Here is a 17,499-nt window from a genome sequence, read left to right on the forward strand (position 1 = left end):
ACTCCGTGGGCGTAGGACCCTCTGAGCCAGGTGCGGGCTATACTCTCCTGGGGCACCGTTTCCTAAGCCCGTCGGAAAAGCACAGTATTCGGGTGGGAGTGGCCCAATTTTCCAGGTGCCATCTGTCACCCCTGGAAAGCGAACTCCCTGACCCCTTGCACTTCCCGAGTGAGGCAATGCCTCGCCCCTGCTTCAGCTGGCGCATGGTGAACTCACCCACTGACCTGCGCCCACTGTCTGGCACTCCCTAGTGAGATGAACACGGTACCTCAGATGGAAATGCAGAAATCACCCGTCTTCTGCATCGCTCGCACTGGGAGCTGTAGACCGGAGCTGTTCCTATTCGGCCATCTTGGCTCCTCCGTATTTTTTTCTTTTTGATGCTATTGTAAATAGGATTGTTTTCTCACTTTCCTTTTTGAATTGATTATTGTTTAGTATAGAGAAACACAATTCCTTTTTGTATCCTGCAACTTTGTTGTATTTTAAAATTACTTCTAATAGTTTTTGGTGGAATCTTTAGGATTTTATACATATTAAATTATATCATCTGCAAACAGAGAGATTTTTACTTCCTTCTTTCCAATTTGGATACATTTTATTTATTTTTCTTGCCAAATTGCTCTGGCTAGGAAATCCAGTGCTACGCTGAATAGAAGTGCTTAGAGTGGGAATCTTGCCTTGTTCCTGATCTTAGAGGCAGTTTTTCACAATTTCTATGGTGTTAGTTGTGGCCTGTTTACATATGGCCTTTATTATGTTGAGATAATTTCCTTCTCTTTCTAGTTTGTTGGGTGTTTTATCATGAAGGGTATTGAATTTTGTAAAATGCTTTTTTTCTGTATAAATTGAGATGATCATGTGTTTTTTTGTCCTTCATTCTTTTAATATGGTGTGTTACATTGATTGATTATCAGATATTGAGCCATCCTTGCATTCTACAAATAAATCTCACTTGGTTATGATGTATAATCTTTTTTTAATATGTTGTTGAATTTGGTTTGATAGTTTTCACTGAGAATTTTTGCATCAATATTCATCAGGGATATTGGTCTGTAGTTTTCTTTTCTTTTCTTTTCTTTTCTGAGTCTGAGTTTTGCTCTTGTTGCCCAGGCTGAAGTGCAATGGTGCAATCTCAGCTCACTGCAACCTCCACCTCCCAGGTTCAAGCGATTCTCCTGCCTCAGCCTCCCAAGTAGCTGGGATTATAGGCATGCAACATCATGCCCTGCTAATTTTGTATTTTTAGGAAAGATGGGGTTTCATCATGTTGGCCAGGCTCGTCACAAACTCCTGACCTCAGGTGATCCACCCACCTCAGCCTCCCAAAATGGTGGGATAACAAGTGTGAGCCACCACGCCCGGCCAGTTTTATTTTCTTATAGTATCTTTGTCTGATTTTGTTATCAGAGTAGTGGGGTCCTGAAAAAATGAGTTTGGAAGTGTTCCTTCCTCTTCATTTTTTAAAGAAAAGTTTAAGAAGAATTGGTGTTAATTCTTTCTGAAATATTTTGTAGAATTCTCCAGTGAAGCCATCTAGTCCTGGGCCAATGTAATTTTTTGATATTGGATAATACAATATGTCTACATTTAAAAGGTCTCTCTATACTGTTGAACTAAATTTTCCAACTGACCAATGAATGATGTTATAAAATCATGCATGGGCAAAAGAGTCCTTCAAAGTGCAAGATAGACCAATGAATTTTAATGTAACAGAGTATAAAAAGTTCATTCATATAGTTTCTTTTTCTTCTTTTTTAGCTTCTACCTTGCTTGCTTTAATATATAGTTTAGTATCAAAAAAGTTTAATATCCAAAAAGAATACCCAGATTTATCTGAAAAGACTATTACAAATTATTCTTTCACAATCACCTATTTGTGTGCGGCTGGATTTTCTTCATGTACTTTAACCTGAACAACAGATTATAACTGATTGCAAAAACAAGATATTGTAATGTTGAAGAAGGCAACATTACATGCCTGTAATCCCAGCACTTTGGAAGGCTGATATGGGTGGATCACCTGAGGTCAGTTCAAGACCACTCTGGCCAACATAATGAAACCCTATCTCTACTAAAAATACAAAATTAGCCGGGCATGGTGGTGCATGCCTGTAATCCCAGCTACTCAGGAGGCTGAGACAGGAGAATGACTTGATCCGGGAGGTGAAGGTTGCAGTGAGCCGAGATCATGCCATTGTACTCCAGCTAGGGCAACAAGAGTGAAACTCCATCTCAAAAAAAAAAAAAACATAAATAAAGAAAAGTAAGACTTAAAAAACCCTTGCCTAAAAACTGTTGTCAAATAGAAACTAACAATTTGTTCTCATCTTTCTGTAATGCCACATGGCTCGTGTTTGTGTGTGTGTGTGTGTGTTTGTATGTGTGTGTGTCTATTCATTCTTTTGCCCTTGTTATCTTATTACTAGGCATATAGTCTAAGAAACAGATTCTAAGGAATACTAAAAGACCAAAAGGAAATTCAAACAAATATGTTTATCATAGCACAATTCATAATAGTGAAAAATTGAAGCAACCCAAGTAACCAATGAATAGCAAATGTCAGGCAGACAATAGTACATCAGTATAATAAAACCCAAAGTAACCATGAATATGGAAGTCTACAGATGATATTTAAAAAATAAGCACACACAATAGTTTATAGTATAATCATTGATTCTAATGCTATAAAAATTCATGTTTGAATATAGATCAGAATGAGAAATATTTTAGTTAAGTAGATTTGTTTTTTCCTTAAAGTAGTTATGTGCACATTAACATTTATAAATGACAGACAACCAGTGCGAGAATATTAAATTCTGGATACCAGAAGGGCACACAAACAGGCAAGGTGAACCATTTTAGTGTTGGTGGAGGCCTCTCTATCTCCACTTTGGCCTCCCATTTCCTCAAAGTCTGGTCAGGGGGAGTAGGAGGGCAGCACAGTTGTGGGGGTCGACAGGCAAAGGCACTGACTGGGGTCCATGAAGAGGAGTAGCAGAAGTTGGAGCACCAGCCAGGGATGCTTGGTTGACTTGGCAGTACATCAGACCTCATCTGGTCTCCCTGCTTCTTCTTGGATTGGCAGGGCATAGGGGTTTGCAATCCAACCCAACCAGATTAATCACACAATTATTGAGTGCCTACTCTGTACCAGGTACTGTACTAGGCCTTGGAACCAAAGGTTGACTACGACATGGGCCCTGCCCATAAGCAGCTCTCAATCTAGACGAACATAGCCAGATATCAGGCAATCTCTATGAGCCGTGAGTGCCTAAAATGGGCAGGCACTGATATTTTTAGATACTTGAAGACAAGACATACTGAAAACCCCCACTGATGAATAAGTTTCATAATCTTTAGAATAATTGACTCAAGCTGCTCACAGGTGGCCCTGCATCTGTGTCTCAGTGACTCACTCCATTCCAGAGCACCTCGGATGGAAGCCTTTGAAGAGGCTCAGAAGGGGGAAAAGACCAATGCAAACCAAAACAGCAACAACATAAACCAGGGCAGCGTCATCACAAATTGTATGACCTTTTGGAGGAAGATGAATGAAAATAATTCTGTTTCTGAAGGGAAATGTGATGATTTGTCTTAAAATTGTTGTTCATCCTGCAACAACAAAAAAAATGAAGGTAGGTGCCAATGAAACTATTTCAAGGTCATCTCTGGGAGCCTAAAAATTGATGCACAAGCATGGAAGCACACAGAACAAGGAGAGAGGTCTGGGTTTTAAGCTCTTCTCTACTAACTAGCTGTGTGGCCTGGGGGAGCCACTTGCTCAATTCCCTGTTGTCAAATATTATCTTCCTCACTGGAGAATTGTAAGAATACATAATATGGGATTGTGAACTGTAAAACAGAACAAAAGCGTAGAACGACCATTGCAGTAGCAGAGCCTATTAAGTGTTCTGCAGTGATGATAAAAGCGATGGTCATCTTTCCAATGCTGTTTTTCCTAAAACTCCTTGCATGCTATTACATAAAATAGCTCAAACCAAGCACGAAGCTTTCAGTAAGCTTTTTGGACTCTACCCTAAATTCTAATTAATCCTGAGTCTTGGCACTTGGAGGGATTGATTCCAAGTTTTCTGGGTGAAAAGTAGAACAAACTCATTAGCAAGTGCCAGATATGGTCCTCAGCCCTGTCTGGTGTGGTTTGCTAGAGGGCACTGATGATATTTCTGGTGTGTTTGATGCTATGAAGACAGTTGTCATTAGGAACTCCTGCCCAGGTAACAGAGGCTGACACCTGGAATGCAGATGCAACAGGAAAGATGAAGGCAGGATGAGGTGATGTTGGAGGGATGGGCCATGCTAGTGACTCACTCACTCAGACATCCTTAGCAACCTGGGACATCCCAGTGAGGGCAATAGCTGCCTGGGGTCTCCCAGCCCCTCAGTGTTGTAAATAATGCCACAGGTCTCTGACAAGGAGCTGGGAGGGGAGGGTAAGGACTGTCGAAGCAAATTGAGAAGTCAGGAGCTTGTCCCCGTGCCTACTCCTCTGTCCATGCTGGCCTAGACACCCACAGCCTTCCATGGGGCAAAGGTTCTAGAACCAGGAGTGTGGCAGCTTTGAGCTCAAACCTTCTACTGGTGTGTGTGTGTGTGTGTGTTGTGTGTGTGTGTGCACGCACGTGCGTGCATGTGCATGTGTGTGTAGGGGCCTGGTACTCATGGGAATCCAGGGAATCCAGTTAGGAGACTAGGCATTGGCTGAGAGGAGCTCCAGAGTGAGGTCAGCATGCCCAGTCTGCCCAGGGCGGGCAGAGGTTTCAACAGGCTGGGCAGCAGCCTGAGAGCCTGGCAACAAGTCCTGACGGGGAACAAGTCCAGATGCGGCTCCAGGACAGGCCCTGAGACCTGGGCCAGGCTGAGAGGGGAGACAGGAGAGGTCCTCTTTCTATTCAAGATAATTTATAAGTTTCCAAATTCTTGACCGCATCATTCCAGTTGTAATGTGCATGCCCCCAGAAGGTGCTTAAGGTGGTGTTCTTCAACGGACAGCCCCCAGATGCAAGCATCAGAGGCACCCGGATAACCCCAATTAAAATGTCTACTTTGATTTTGAGTGTGTAGGGTGGAGCTCAAGCATGTGCACTTTAAACAGGGACTCCAAATGCTTCTTTTGCATAAAGACTCCCCCTGCAGATAAATATCTTAGATGTCAAGACAGGAAGATGGGGCAGATATTTTTTGACCTAGCTTTTCAGTATTCCTCAAGTTACACTATATTACTTGTTTACTCCATCAAACCTTGAGAGAAAAATATGTTTGATCATGGTAGAGAGTTGCGTAACATTTCTCATTTCCTTTCCCCTTCTCATATTCAGTGCAATTCCTGATTTTCCAGTGAGAATTCCTAGCTTGGAGTCATGGATATCACCTACCCCACCTCCGTCATCTCCCAGCAGGAAACAGAAACTTCATGATCAAGCATGTATTAGTTTTCTACACTGTGTAGCAAATTACCACAAACTTAGAGGCATAATGCTCCCCCCCATTTATCATCTCACCATTTTTACGGCTCAGGAGTCCAGGCACGGCTTAGCTGGGGTTCTGTACCACAGGCTGCAATCAAGGTATTAGCCAGACTGTGTTCTCATCTGGAGCTCAGAATTCTCTTCCAAGCTTTCATGATTGTGGGCAGATCTCACTTCCTTGTGGTTATAGAATGGAGGGTCTCAGCTTCTTACTTGCTTGTGGCTGGAAGCCACCATCAGATTCTAGAGGTGCCTGTAGTTACCAGCCACATGGTACTCTCCATAAACAGTCCACACCATGGCTGTTTGCATCTGAGACCAGCAGGAGAATTTCTCACTATACAGGCAGCTAAGACAAGGTTTTATGTAACATAACCTAATCGAGGGAGTGAAGGCACATCAGCTTGGCCACATTGGTTATGTATTAGTTGGCCAGGGCTGCCATGACAAAGTAACATAGACTGGGAGGCTTACACAATGAACATTTATTTTCTCACACTTCTGGAGGCTAGAAGTCTGAGATCAAGGTGTCAGCAGAGTTAGTTTCTCCTGAGGTTCTCTCCGTGGCTTGCAGTGGGCCATCTTTTCCCTGTGTCATCACATGGTCACCCTCTGTGTGTGTCTGTGTCTGAATCCCTTTTTCTTTTTCTTTTTTCTTTTTCCTTTTTTTTTTTTTTTTTTTTTTTTTGAGATGTAGTCTTGCTCTGTCACCTAGACTGGAGTGCAGTGGCATGATATCAGCTCACTGCAACCTCTGACAGCTGGGTTCAAGCAATTCTCCTGCCTCAGCCTCTCGAGTAGCTGGGATTACAGGTGCCCACCACTAAGTCCAGCTAATTTTTGTATTTTTAGTAGAGATGGGGTTTTACCATGTTGGCCAGGCTGGTCTCAAACTCCTGACCTCAAGTGATCCACCGTCCTTAGCTTCCCAAAGTGCTGGGATTACAGGCATGAGCCACTGTGCCCAGCCTGAATCCCTTTTTCTTATAAGGACACCAGTCACATTGGATTAGGGCAAACCCATATGGCTTCATTTAACCTAAATCACCTCTCCAGAGGTCCTATCTCCAAATACAGCCACATTCTGAGGTACTGAGTGTTAGGACTTCAACATATGAAAGTTGGGGGAACCCAATTCATCCCATAACACAGAGTGATGTGGGATATATGAGAAAAGAAAAAGTGTGGTAAATGTGACAGTAAGGAAAATACAAGATGCCTTGGGGAAGTTCCTGGGAGGATGGTCAGATCCAGACTCAGGCCAGGGTCAGATCCAGACTTTAGCCTTCCTGGAGGAGCTGAAATCTAAGCTTGGACGTGAAGCATCAGAAACAGCTAACAGGATAAAGAGGGAAGGGACCAAGTGTCCAGGCAAAAGGAATAACATCCTGTCAGTTAGGAATGATTTTAGATTCAAGTAAGAGTATATTGCATTGATTAAAAGTGACTTGAAGCAGTTGGAGTCTATTTTCATTCATCACATAAGGAGGTGGCATAGGAAACGGCTGGCCTTGGTTCAGCAAACTGATGTCAGGTGGCACCCCTGTGATTCTCTTGGCATGTCCCTTACAGTCACAAGATAGCTATTCCTGCCTGATTATCATTTCTGTGTTTAAGGCACAAAAAATCAGGGAAAGTTATTAGCAATGTCTATCCTTTTAATCAGGAAAGCAAAACCTGTCCTAGAAGCTTCCAGGAGACCATGGCTTAACTTCCATAGGTTAGACAGTATCACAAATGGCTCCCTTAGCTTCAAAGAAGGCTGAGAGCAGGAGTGTTTTGCCATCCCAGCCACTGTTGTGGAAGTGGAAGGGAGAGACGGAAGCTGAGAGTGAATGTATCAGTCCATCAGGGTGGTCATAAGCATCGAAAGGGCTGAGTGTGAAGGAAAAAGCCTTGTTTAGCGGATTGACAGTGGTTAGTAGAGTCAGAGGATGGACTCAAGCGGGAGAAATGGCAAGTGCAGGGATGGGGTCATGAAGGAGAGATTAACAAGTTTGGATTTTTACCTTGAAGACATCAGAGGATGTCCCAGTTATCTACTGCCATGTAATAAACTACCCCAAACTTAGTGGCACCAAACAGTGACCATTTTGTTATGTGCAGATTCTGTGAGTCAGGAATTCTGACAGGCACAGCAGGGATGGCTTGTCCCTGCTATATGGTATGTGGAGACTTAGCTCAAAGACTGAATGCCTGGACATGGCTCAAGTGGCTGGGGACAGGGTCATTGAAGACTTCTTTACTCACCTGTCTGGTGCCTGGGCTGGGATGGCCTGAAGTTGGAATCAACTGGGCTGTGGACTGGAGACCACCATGTGGCCTCTCCATGAGGTTGACTTGGGCTCCTTCCAGTGTGCTGCTGGGTTCTGAGAGCAAGTGTCTGGAGACTGGGCATATCAAGAGACCCAGGCTGAAGCTGCAAGCCTCTTTCCACCCTAGCCTTGGAAGCCACAGAGCACCATTTTGGTTCTGATGCATCCTCTTGGTTATGTGGAAGCCACTCAGAGGCAGCCCAGATCCAAGAGAAGGTGAATTAGCCTCCACCTCTTGAAGGGGGAGAGGCAAGATGACATTGTAGAGGAGCATGTGGATGGGAGAAGTGGCAGCCATCTTTTGAAAAGCCCATATGCCCTCAGGGGTGACTGAAAGGTTTTAGGCAAGGGGAATAAGTTTAGACTATGCTTTTAGAAAAATTATAATGGCTGTAGTTTGAGAACTAGTTGGAATGGTCAAAGACTGTAGGTGGGGAGATGTGGTAGGAGGTTGGCCTCAGTAAATATGGTAGGTGTTGCATCTGGACAGCCTGGAGAGCTATTTTGCAGGTGGAATCACCAGGACTTAGGACTAAGTAAATGAGAGGTTTGAGGGAGAGGAGGAGTCAAGGTTCAGGATTAAGCAGCTGGTAACTGGTGCCTTTAACCAACACAGGCACACAGGAGTAGGGCAGATCTGGGAGAAGACAGAAGGCTCAATTGTGAACATTTGACTTTTGAGTTTCTGTGAGACATCCAAGAATAGTTTTCTAATCATTGGTTATATGGGTTTAGTGTTCAGAAAAAATTTCTGATCTAGAGATATTGATTTGAAAATCATTAATTTAGAGTTGGTAATTGAGATGTTGAGAGAAAATGAGATTTACCATGGATAGAGTGTAGAATGAGAAAAGAAATGAGAGTAAACAGAATTCTGGGGGGCACCAACATTTAAAGTCCAGGGAAAGAAGTCTATAAAGGAGGTTGGTGAGTGGTCAATGAGGTAGAAGAGTGTAGTAGGTTGATAATAGCTTCCAAAGATAGGTCCAAATTCCTAGCATCTTACCTTATTTGAAAATGGGTGTTTGTAGACGTGATTAAGGTAAGGATTTTAAGATGAAGAAACTCTCCTGGATTTATGGATAGACCCTAAATGCCATGACAAATATCCTTATAAAAGAGAGGCAAGAGGGAGATTAGATATGCACAGAGGAGAAGGTGATGTGAAGATAGGGACAGATTAGAGTGATGTAGCCACAAGTCAAAAAATGTCTGGAGCTACCAGAAGCAGGAAGAATCAAAGAACAGGTTGTCCCTAGAGCCTTCAGGGGGGAGATGGTCCTGTTGACACCTCAATTTTAAACCTCCAGAACTGTAAGAGAATAAACTTCTGTTGTTCTAAGCCACTTAGTTTGTGGCAATTTGTTACAGTGCCCCTAGGAAATTAATGAAGATGGAAATCAGGACCGTGTAATATCATGGAAACCAAGGAAGAGAGGATTTTAAGAGGATGAGTGGTAAATTCATTTAACAAATAGTTTTGGGAATAGTGTACGTAGCAGACCCTGTCCAAGATGCTGAAGATGCTGTCCTTATGAAGCTTACATTTATTATTATTATTATTTTAAAATGAAAACAAGTATATTAAGAAATTAAAGGAATAAAAGAATGGCTACTCCACAGGAAGAGCAGCCTCGGGGGCTGCTGGTTGGCTATTTTTATGGTTATTTCTTGATTAAATGCTAAACAAGGAGTGGATTATTCATGAGTGTTCTCGGAAAAGGGTGGGCAATTCCTGGAACTAAGGGTTCCCCCAACCCTTTAGACCATATTGGGTAACTTATGGCATTTGTAAATTGTTATGGCACTGGTGGGAGTGTCTTTTAGCATGCTAATGCATTATAATTAGCGTATAATGAGCAGTGAGGACGACCAGAGGTCTTTCATTACCATCTTGGTTTTGGTGGGTTTTGGCCGGCTTCTTTACCACAGTCTGTTTTATCAGCAAGGCCTTTGTGAGCTTATCTTGTGCCAGCCTATCTCATCCTGTGACTTAGAATGCCTAACCTCCTGGGAATGCAGCTCAGTAGGTCTCAGCCTCATTTTACCCAGCCGCTATTCAAAATGGCATCATTCTGGTTCAAACACCTCTGACATATTTCCCCCTTCCCTTTTACAAGGGAACCCTTAATCCTAAGGGTTGCAGAGAGACAAAGATCCATCTTCTGTAACTTCTTCAGGCTAAATAGGGGTGATGATATTCCTGCCTAACTGTTAGGGTCTCTTGTATTCAGGGTAGAGAGGAGCTCAGTCAGAAAGCATGGGTATGTCGAGGACAGCTCATAACTCTTGAGTTCTAACAAAAGGTGATATCTGGAAGATTAATAATTGTTCAATTTAAGAGAACATTGAGTAAGCTTATCCTGCATTCCTACACATAGAGTACAGCAGCAATATATTTTACAAGAGTAAAGCAAAATAAGTAAAACTATCCCAAATAAACTAAATAAGAAGGCTTTCCACGAACTGGGTAACTGTTGGAACCAAGCTGATATGGCGTTGATAGCTGATTCCAATATGTGTCCAGAATTAGAACACTAATCCAAATTGTTACATTACCAATCCCTCTGACTTATTCTGAGCTGCAGTCAGAGATCACTGATTGGTTCACAGGAATAAGCAGGGTCAGTCTAAATTGCAGGAAAAAACTGAAAAACAACTAATTGGACTATAATCTAATAACAAGTATACCATAGTTTTTGAAATGTATTTTTCCTCTCTTCAGTCTTCCATTTTTACTAAAGACAAATCATGGTAAGGTCAGTTTGCTTTATTATTCTTGGCCTGATTATTTGCATAAAGTGCAGCAAAAGTAAGTATTTTTCACATAAGCTTTTAAAATGGGCTTTGATGAAACTTTGTTCCATAGATGAATCACAAATAAAGACTTTTTTTTGAGAGGTGCAATCTTGCCTCACTGCAACCTCTGCCTCCCAGGTTCAAGCGATTCTTCTGCCTCAGCTTCCCGTAGCTGGGATTACAGGCACCCACCACCACGCCTGGCTACTTTTTTGTATTTTTAGTAGAGATGTGGTTTTGCCATGTTGGGCAGGCTGGTCTCAAGCTCCTTACCTCAGGTGATCTGCCCGCCTCAGCCTCCCAAAGTGCTGGGATTACAGGTATGAGCCACTGTGCCTGGCCAAAGACTCTTTTTTTTTTTAAAGCCAAGCCCACCATGGGTTTGTACCATAAGTTCCTCTGCCCTTGAGGTCCCAAGATAACTGGGACTTTCAGAAAGTGACATTCTTTAATTATTACAGTTCAGAAAGCCTGTACAGAGACTGTGCAGACAGGTATGAGGCCAGGTTTCCCAAGGGGCTTTTATTGGTTCTATAAGTCAAATTTGATTCCTTAAAGGAAAGTATACCATTACAGGCAAAGCCTTGCTAAAATAACCAGTTTCTCAATTGTGTCCTATTGCAAAAGAAAACAGATTCTTACTGCATTTATGTAATTAACTATATTGCCATACGTTAAGAATACTCACAGTTTTTAAATTCTGAAGAAATCAGGTAGAGAGAAACAAATATGCTCCAAATTTTGTTCACTCAATTGTTAAAAGCTGTCAGTAGCTCAAAAGAAAAGTTTCCTTGACTCTGAAAAACAAAATGAAGGATCAGCAATGTTTAAAGCAAAAAGTCAAAAAGATTACTTCAGTCTTCCATTAGTTCAGTCCATACAGTTAACTCCTGTTCTGCTTGACATTCATAAGTATTCCAGTTCTCCATGAGAGTCCTCAAAATTTTTTCTCCATTCTAATGTCACAATCTCCAAAGTTATCAGAAACCTGCATTCAAGAACGCCTGTTAAAGTCCTATAGCTGACTTTAAACCACCTTTTAAAGAGGATTAAAACAAGACAACAATTGTGGATGACACAACATCTTAGTTAGAATAGCCAATATTAAAGCCATAAATGGCAAGGAAATTTTGGTTACTTCTGTGGCATACAACAATTTTACATAACAATCATAAACATTAATAACATACACTAAGTCATATCAGAATTATAGGAATTTCCCATAATTTTTGAACACATACCAATAACATATGTATACAAATAAACCCCAAAGAAAGCCTAACACCATTTCATGTTTGACAATGTTTCCTGTATGATTTTATGCCAAATAAGCAAAATATGTCATTTTTGTACTTTAGGGGACTTAATACCTAAAAGATTAATTAGGTCAGAAAAGACAAAATTTATTTTTTTTTAACTTTTTATTTTATTTTACTTTAAGTTCTGGGATACATGTGCAGAACGTGCAGGTTTGTTACATAGGTATGCATGTGCCATGGTGGTTTGCTGCACCTATCAACTCATCATCTAGGTTTTAAGACTGGCATGCAGTAGGTATTTGTCCTAATGCTCTCCCTCCCCTTGCCCCCCAGCCCCTGACAGGCCCCATTGTGTGATATTCCCCTCCCTGTGTCCATGTGTTCTCACTGTTCAACTCCCACTTATGAGTGAGAACATGCAGTATTTGGTTTTCTGTTCCTGTGTTAGTTTGCTGAGGATGATGGTTTCCAGCTTCATTTATGTCCCTGCAAAGGACACGAACTCATCCTTTTTTATGACTGCATAGTATTTCATGGTGTATATGTGCCACATTTTCTTTATCCAGTCTATCATTGATGGGAATTTGTGTTGGTTCCAAGTCTTTGCTATTGTAAATAATGCTGCAATAAACATACATGTGCATATGTCTATAGTAGAATGATTTATAATCTTTTGGGTATATACCCAGTAATGGGATTGCTGGGTCAAATGGTATTTCTGGTTCTAGATCCTTGAGGAATGACCATACTGTCTTCCACAATGGTTGAACTAATTTACACTCCCACCAACAGTGTAAAAGCATTCCTATTTCTCCACATCCTCTCCAGCATCTGTTGTTCCCTGATTTTTTAATGATCACCATTCTAACTGGCGTGAGATGGTATCTCATTGTGGTTTTGATTTGCATTTCTTTAATGACCAGTGATGATGAGCATTTTTTCATATGTTTGTTGGCTGCACAAATTTTTTTTTTTTTGAGAAGCATCTGTTCATATCCTTCACCCTCTTTCTGATGGGGTTGTTTTTTTCTTGTAAATTTGTTTAAGTTTCTTGTAGATTCTGGATATTAGCCCTTTGTCAGATGGATAGACTGCAAAAATTTTCTTCCATTCTGTAGGTTGCCTTTTCACTCTGATGATAGTTCCTTTTGCTGAGCAGAAGCTCTTTAGTTTAATTAGATCTCATTTGTCAATTTTGGCTTTTGTTGCAATTGCTTTTGGTGTTTTTAGTCATGAAGTCTTTGACCATGCCTATGTCCTGAATGGTACTGCCTAGGTTTTCTTCTAGGGTTTTTATAGTTTTAGGTTTTACATTTCAGTCTTTACACCATCTTGAGTTAGTGTTTGTATAACGTGTAAGGAAGGGGTCCAGTTTCTGTTTTCTGCATATGGCTAGCCTGTTTTCCCAGCACCATTTATTAAATAGGGAATCCTTTGCCCACTTCTTGTTTTTGTCAGACTTGTTGCAGATCAGATGGTTGTAGATGTGTGGTGTTATTTCTGAGGCCTCTGTTCTGTTCAATTGGTCTGTATATCTGCTTTGGTACCGGTACTATGTTGTTTTGGTTACTGTAGCCTTGTAGTAGAGTTTGAAGTCAGGTAGTGTGATGCCTCCAGCTTTGTTCTTTTTGCTTAGGATTGTCTTGGCTATACGGGCTTGTTTTTGGTTCCATATGAAATTTAAAGTAGTTTTTTTATAGTTCTGCAAAGAGAGCCAGTGGTAGCTTGATGGGGATAGCATTGAATCTATAAATTATTTTGGACAGTATGGCCATTTTCATGATATTGATTCTCCCTATCCATGAGCATGGAATTTTTTTCCATTTGTTTGTGTCCTCTCTTATTTCTTTGAGCAGTGGTTTGTAGTTCTCCTTGAAGAAGTCTGTCACAGCTCTTGTAAGTTGTTTATCAGCTTAAGGAGTTTTTGGGCTGAGATGATGGGGTTTTCTAATATACATATTGTCTGCAAACAGAGACAATTTGACTTCCTCTATTCGTATTTGAATACCTTTTATTTCTTTCTCTTTCCTGATTGCCCTGGCCAGAACTTCCAATACTGTGTTGAATAGGACTAGCAAAAGAGGGCATCCTTGTCTTGTGCCAGTTTTCTAAGGGAATGCTTCCAGCTTTTTCCCATTCAGTGTGATATTGGCTATGGGTTTGTCATAAATAGCTCTTATTATTTTGAGACATGTTCCATCAATACCTAGTTTATTGAGAGTTTTTAGCATGAAGGGGTGTTGAATTTTATCAAAGGCCTTTTCTGCATCTATTGAGATAATCATATGGTTTGGTCATCAGTTCTGTTTATGTGATGGATTACGTTTATTGATTTGCATATGTTGAACCAGACTTTCATCCCAGGGATGAAGCCAACTTGATCATGGTGGATATGCTTTTCGATGTGCTGGTGGATTTGGTTTGCCAGGATTTTATTGAGGATTTTTGCATCGGTGTTCACCAGGAATATTGTCCAGAAATTTTCTTTTTTTGTTGTGTCTCTATTAGGTTTCGGAATCAGGATGATGCTGGCCTCCTAAAATGAGTTAGGGAGGAGTCCCTCTTTTTCTATTGTTTGGAATAGTTTCAGAAGGAATGGTACCAGCTCCTCTTTGTACCTCTGGTAGAGTTCAACTGTGAATCCATCTGGTCTTGGGTTTTGTTTTGTTTTTTTTGGTTGGTAGGCTATTAATTACTGCCTCAATTTCAGAACTTGTTATTAGTCTATTCAGGGATTTGAATTCTTCCTGTTTTAGTCTTGGGAGGGTGTATGTATCCAGGAATTTATCCCTTCTAGATTTTCTGGTTTATTTGCATAGAGGTGTTTATAGTATTCTCTGATGGTAGTTTGTATTTCTGTGGGATCAGTGGTGATATCCTCCTTATCAGTTTTTATTGTGTATATTTGATGAGCTCTCTTTTCTCTTTCATTAGTCTGGCTAGTAGTCTCTCTATTTTGTTAATCTTTTCAAAAAACCTGCTCCCAGATTCATTGATTTTTTGAAGCGTTTTTATGTCTCTATCTCCTTCAGTTTTGCTCTGATCTTAGGTATTGTTTGTCTGCTAGCTTTTGAATTTGTTTGCTCTTGCTTCTCTAGTTTGTTTAATTTTGATGTTAGGGTATCTATTTTAGATCTTTTCCACTTTCTGATGTGGGCATTTAGTGCTATAAATTTTCCTCAAAACACGGCTTTAGCTGTGTCCCAGAGATTCTGGTACGTTGTGTCTTTGTTCTCATTGGTTTCAAAGAACTTATTTATTTCTGCCTTAATTTCATTATTTACCAAGTAGTCATTCAGGAGCAGGTTGTTCAGTTTCCATGCAGTTGTGAAGTTTTGAGTCAGTTTCTTAATCCTGAGTTCTAATTTGATTGCACTGTGGTCTGAGGCTGTTTTTTTATGATTTCTGTTCTTTTGCATTTGCTGAGGAGTGTTTTAGTTCCAATTATGTGGTCGATTTTAGAATAAGAGTGATGTGGTGCTGAGAAGAATGTATATTCTGTTGACTTGGGGTGGAGAGTTCTGTAGATGTCTATTAGGTCCACTTCATCCAGAGCTGAGTTCAAGTTCTGATTATCCTTGTTAATTTTCTGTCTCATTGATCTGTTTAATTTTGACAGTGGGGTGTTAAAGTTCCTCACTATTATTGTGTAGGAGTCTTAAGTCTCTTTGTAGGTCTCTAAGCACTTGGGTGCTCCTGTGTTGGGTGCATATATGATTAGGATAGTTAGCCCTTCTTGTTGCATTGATCTCTTTACAATTATACAATGTACTTCTTTGTCTTTTTGATCTTTGTTGGTTTAAAGTCTGTTTTATCAGAGACTAAGATTGCAACCCCTCCTTTTTTTTCTTTTTTTTTGAGATGGAGTCTTGCTCTGTCACCTAGGCTGGAGCGCAGTGTTGCGATCTTGGCTCACTGCAACCTCTGCCTCCCAGTTCAAGCAATTCTCCTGCCTCAGCCTCCTGAGTAGCTGGGACTACAGGTGTGTGCCACCACGCCTGGCTAATTTTTTGTATTTTTAGTAGAGACAGGGTTTCACTGTGTTAGCCAGGATGGTCTTGATCTCCTGACCTTGTGATCTGCCCACCTCAGCCTTCCTAAGTGCTGGGATTACAGGTGTGAGCCACCGTGCCCAGCCCAATCCCTGCTTTTTTTTTTTTTTTTGCTTTCCATTTGCTTGGTAAATATTCCTCCATCCCTTTTTTTTGAGCCTATGTGTGTCTTTGCACATAAGATGGGTCTCCTGAATACAGCACACCCATGGGTCTTGACTTTTTATCCAATTTGCCAGTATGTGTCTTTTAATTGGGGCATTTAGCCCATTTGCATCTAAGGTTAATATAGTTATGTGTGAATTTGATCTTGTCATTATGACACTAGCTGGTTATTTTCCCTGTTAGTTGATGAAGTTTCTTCATGGTGTCGATGGTCTTTACAATTCGGTATATTTTTGCAGTGGCTGGTACCAGTTTTTCCTTTCCATATTTAGTGCTTCCTTTGGGAGCTCTTATAAGGCAGGCCTGGTGGTGACAAAGTCTCTCTGCATTTGCTTGTCTGTAAAGGATTTTATTTCTCTTTTGCTTATGAAGCTTAGTTTGGCTGGATATGAAATTCTGGGTGAAAATTCTTTTCTTTAAGAATGTTGAGGCTGGGCACAATGGCTCACACCTGTAATCCTAGCACTTTGTGAGGTTGAGGTGGGCAGATCCCGAAGTCAAGAGATTGAGACTATCCTGGCCAGCATGGTGAAACCCCATCCCTACTAAAAATACAAAAATTAGCTGGGCATGGTGGCACACACCTGTAGTCCCAGCTATGTGGGAGGCTGAGGCAGGAAAATCACTTGAACCCGGGAGGCGGAGGTTGCAGTGAGCCAAGATCACACCACTGCACTCCAGCCTTGGTGACAGAGTGAGACTCTGTCTCAAAAAAAAAAAAAAAAAGTTGAATATTGGCCCCCACTCTCTTCTGGCTTGTAGGGTTTCTGAAGAGAGGTCTGCTGTTAGGCTGATGGCTTCCCTTTGTGCATAACCTGACCTTTCTTTCTGGCTGCCCTTAACATTTTTCCCTTCATTTCAACCTTGGTGAATATGATGATTATGTGTCTTGGAGTTGCTCTTCTCGAGGAGTATCTTAGTGGTGTTCCCTGTATTTCCTGAAGTTGAATGTTGGCATGTCTTGCTAAGTTGGGGAAGTTCTCCTGGATAATATCCTGAAGAGTGTTTTCCAGCTTGGTTCCACTTTTAGGTACACCAGTCAAATGTAGTTTTGGTCTTTTCACATAGTCTCACATTTCCTGGAGGGTTTGTTCATTCCTTTTCCATTTTTTTTCTCTAATCTTGTCTTCATGTTTTATTTCATTAAGTTGATCTTCAATCTGTGATATTCTTTTTACACTTGATCAATTTGGCTATTAATACATGTGTATTTGTTCTCGTGCTGTGTTTTTCAGGTCCATCAGGTCATTTATGTTTTTTTTTTTTTTAAACTGGTTATTTTAAACGGGTTATACTAGTTAGCAATTCATCTAACCTTTTTTCAAGGTTCTTAGCTTCCTTGCATTGGGTCAGAACATGCTTCTTTAGCTTGGAGGAGTTTGTTATTACCCACCTTCTGAAGCCTACTTCTGTCAATTCA

The sequence above is a fragment of the Pongo pygmaeus genome, chromosome 14 (assembly GCF_028885625.2).
Source record: "Pongo pygmaeus isolate AG05252 chromosome 14, NHGRI_mPonPyg2-v2.0_pri, whole genome shotgun sequence".
NCBI classification, from domain to species: domain Eukaryota; kingdom Metazoa; phylum Chordata; class Mammalia; order Primates; family Hominidae; genus Pongo; species Pongo pygmaeus.